The 4,732-nt window shown below is 32.4% G+C and overlaps 1 non-coding gene across 1 annotated transcript; it reads left to right on the top strand.

Moving 5' to 3' along the window:
- The first annotated feature begins 1,348 nt into the window (after window positions 1-1,348).
- Smp_tRNA_00533_Arg_TCG.1.1 lies at window positions 1,349-1,415 on the top strand. The gene has a single exon. It is a non-coding gene (tRNA).
- The last annotated feature ends 3,317 nt before the right edge of the window (window positions 1,416-4,732 follow it).

Below are 4,732 nucleotides of genomic sequence, written 5' to 3'. Positions count from 1 at the left end.
ATTAAAAAATAGAAGCAATTGTCATAACATAAGTTTTAGTGAAATAATAATCTGGTTTGTATGAATACCCTCCCCAGTATAAATCAAGATATTTTCTCTATATCCATTGTACTCAAATAAGTAGTTGTTTAAGTTTGTCTACTGTTTTTTATCTTGTTATTTTGATTCATATTCATTATTAATTTATTTACGTCGTTAATGGTGACCAAAGATATTGTTACTTTTCTTATTTAGCTATGTTCTAATTTCATAAGTTAATGGATAATGAGAGCAAAAAGTAATGACACCATCACCAACGACAACAGTGATGACTGGTTGTCATTCAAATGTTCCCTATAATAGTTGATTTTATCTTGGTAAAACATATTTATTACTTAATGAATAGAAAAATATAATACTTATGCAAAATATCCTATATATGGTTACTTTTATCATGATTTCACTATAATTAACTTGCACACAAACGAAGAATTCATTCACTACACATGAAGGCGCGCAGATACACAAAGTTAGATAACTGTACACGTAAAAACGTGTATTAGAGTTAACTTTAGGAAACCCCAGAAAATAAATTGTAAAGAAAGGATTTTTTAAGCTGACAAGGGAGTTTAGTGAATAGATTTTAAAAACTGGATTACATCAAACATAACACATTAGCAAAAATGATAAAATGAAATGAAATGAGACAAGGGAATGGAACTCCATTTTCACTCATTTAACTAACACTATCACTAACAGGAAATTAGTTGATGACTTCCGATTACTTGACATCCAACAAGGTATTATAGCTAATGAATGATTTTCTTTGGGTTGATATTTAAATAAACAATAATACTTGAGTATAGAGGAGTGATCACAAGTGATATAGTTTGAAATATGTGCATTGATTAAACAATGATTGATCATGGATTCAAAATGATTGGATACCGATTTATTGATCTAATCATGTCTTACACTTAACGACAAATGAAAATCTTCGGTTTAATGATATCATGGATATCTACTAGATCATTGTTAGATCCTATTGTATTTTGTATTATTTTGTGAAAATAGTAATTTTTTAATTATAATTCATTTTATTTTCATCCTAAATTGATTTTTAAGTATTTAACCAGATTCACTTAGTATGTTTGTTTGAATCTTCCTGGATTACACTGATAGCCACTATCCATATTTGCTTACAATGCTTGTGAATTAAGGCTATATCGAGGCAATACGCACAGTATGCACATATACCAATTAGAGACTAACCAGTTACAGACCTAAACATCAATGGGAAGACTCAAACAAACAATACTAAGTGAATTCAGTCTTCACCCCATTGCACAAGCAAGTGGCCATCAGGACTCAGTAGCTGAGTAGATAACGCGATGGCCTTCGAAGCAAAAGGTACTGGGTTCGAATCCCAGAGTGAACATCAACTCTGAGATGCAGGTACATCCAGCTGACGAGTCCCAAATAGGACGAAACGCGCGTCCTGGATTCCACTGCTAGCCACTATCCATCTTTGATTTAACCAGATTGTTTGTTTGAAAATTACCTAATGTTTGCCATAATTCTCTATTAGCCATCTGTGATAATAAAATGTAATTCGAAAATTGAAATAAAAAAGATTAAATAAAAGGTAACAAAATATTTATCTATCAAAATTTAACGCATTTTTTATAGTTTCTTAATGAATTCTTTCTTTTACATCATTAGACTAATGACAAGAGTAATTAATTTTATTCATAGTGAGTTGCATTACATTAAAAAATTACAGCTTAGAAAGAAAATAACAATTTGAATCAAGAGAGTAAGAATAACGAGGTTCGCCAGATAAAATTAATTTTTTCACCCCCGCCTTCTCGTAGCGGGGGTGTTGTTTACGAAAGTGAGAGGACGAAAAGCGAATGTCCGGCGCTTAAATCGGGTTGGTGGACACGGCAAGTCCACCTAGGGGAGTTGGAAAATCCTGATTCCAAACCAATGGTGCACATGGACTCCAACATCTTGAAGGAACAAATGGAGTATGAACCAATTGTTGGTCATTGGCTACCATGGGACTGCATCTCCTTACGATGCTCAACTTCCTTGTGGATTAGACCTTTAGGTCAAAGGCTCGGGATGTGTCCCCCTAAGAAAACCACCTGCTTCGTTTTGGGCACCCAAGCAGTATCACAGCCCTCGCGCAAAAATATGAAATAATGTTTTCTGTTCACGATGCTTTTCTCGCCCCCACTAAAAGTCAGACAATTTACATTACTATTAGTATTATTATTATTTACCACGCTTACTTCCTTTTTTTTTATTTTTGTATATCCTTACCTTCCAACTTATGCAGCAGCTCGCTCATGGTCGAAACTCTGTTCCATCTAAACGATCTCCAGTCACTGTCTGGTCGAACGTGAACGCTTCTACTGAATACGAGTACTGGACCAGTGGGACGCATATATATCTGGTACCCCCTTGCACCAATATTTATGTGTTTAAATAAATAAATAAATTCTATTTCATGGTTTCTCATTAGCTACATACAACCTAAAATTAAAATTACTAAAATAAATATAATTATTAACAAATGTTTAGTATACTGTAGTCTGTGAAGTTTAGGTAAATATTTTTGAAAAGTAACCATAATCATAATGAGAAGAAGAATAAAGATACAAAGTGTATGAATAAACATAGTTGAGATCGATGTGTATTTTTATTTAACAATTGTATTCATGAGTTGATTAAAGCTAGATCACCATGGAAAATCTGGAAGCACTGAACCGCCGTTTTGTCGTACTATGGGACTCCTCAGCAGAGCGCATCTACGATCCCGCTCACGGGATTTATATATTGGGAAGTAATAATTAAAAAGTTAAGTACGTGTAATGAAATCAATAAATGATTGCATAGTCTCTTAACATGATCAAATAAGCAAATATTACAGTCTCCAAATATTTTCTTACTGAAAATATAAGAACATCAATCAGATTATGTAAGAGAAGAATATCAGAAGATGAAAGAATAATAATAAAATAAAAAATGGTTTAAATTTATCAAGGGATCTAGTTGTGTGAATCGGGAGAATTATATGAACAGTTTTGAAAAAATGAATCCAATTTTTTTAGTTACTAGCTGTATGTACTTATGTGAATTAGGAAAATTCATGTAACAGATGTTTATATTTAAAATTCATACGAAATATTGATTTTACTCTGAAAAACTATTTGGATATACTGGGAGAATTTGTAGGATAGCTTTAAGGCCGTCAAAAAGGATAGAAATTTCCTTTTCAAATAACAGGAAAACATACGTCGCCGCTTTTATTATTTCCCTGACCAGTCTGCTTACTAGTCTGCGCTTAATATGAAGAAAAAATGAGTCGTCTCGATTTCATTCACGGCCTTAAAGTGCTAGATTACTTAGTAGGACTTAGCACTATAATGTGTGGATTCGATTAGTGAGTTTAGAGCCTCGAGTGGAGAGGGAAGAAAACTATTCTACCACTGACCTATTACCTGATGCGTTGGTAAACTCAAAGAGAGACGACGACTTGGTTGGTACTGTTATACGGTTTACTCCAGACTGAACTAACTCAAAATAGATACATAAATAAATAAATGATTAACAAGACATTGCACAAAGGACGAGAAAAATACATCCATATCTAAGGGAAGAAATTCCTTCATAAAAATGGAGTACAAGGATCATGTTTAAATTACACTAATTTTGGAATAGAAAAAGAATACGAAATTAATTTATACATTGAACGAAAGCTTCTGATTTATAAAATGAAACATTCACAAAAGAAAATGTTAATGAATTACAGATTTTAAATTAAATGAGACATTGTTTTAACAAATAGCTTCCTTTGTTTGTCACTGCTCCTTTATTTCCCTCTTCATTACAGTCCTAGATCAAACAAACAGACTATTTTCAGTTCAGTAAATTAACTGCTAGTTCTTTACATCATTTAGTTCTTCATACGTGAATGACCCTTGTTATGTTTTAAAAAATAATTTTAAATATAGTACATGTTCAAAATCAACATTTAATGTATTTGAAATAAACGTTGGGATACGTGACCTACAAATCGTGCTGAACTGAAAGTGTATAAAATTCATTATGATCGGATAAAAAGTACTTTCAATTATTCTATATTGGTACAATTTTCACGTTGATTTCGTTCTGCTCTTTTAAGCGATAAAACATAATGTAAAAACATGCTTTTTTTAATAATTGAAATTTGTTTTGTGTGATTGATGCTATAAACATTTGTAGACCAATTTAATAGAGAATAATGACACGGGTTGGTTTTCATTTAAAATTATTAAATAAATTAAACTCGATTCAAATTATTCTGAGTTGTTATAACAATTTACAGTTATATCAGCATAAAATCTTGTTTATAAATCATCTTTACAACACTGACAAAATAAATAAATGGTGATAGCTAAGACGAAACTGAAGCTAAAAAATCTATGGGCAACCAGAGGAGTTCTCCAAAGTGTTCTACCCGCCTGTTCCTCTGTTATACAATCTCAGTGACTGACTTGCCTACTTTATCCTTGACTGGTCGCTCTGGTTTACAATATTTCCCCCATAGTTTCTTCGTTGTGTCATATAGTCGTCTCACATTTCCTTCTCTTGCAGCTTTATTCTGCTGTCGTTGCTAGGCTCTCCATGTAGTTCTGCTTGTTATCTCTAATGCTCTTTTACACTTGCTTGTTTGCTTCAAGGTATTCAGCTTGTACCTTGAACT

The sequence above is a fragment of the Schistosoma mansoni genome, chromosome 1 (assembly GCF_000237925.1).
Source record: "Schistosoma mansoni strain Puerto Rico chromosome 1, complete genome".
Lineage (NCBI taxonomy): Eukaryota > Metazoa > Platyhelminthes > Trematoda > Strigeidida > Schistosomatidae > Schistosoma > Schistosoma mansoni.
This window is presented reverse-complemented; position numbering and strand designations above follow the sequence as displayed.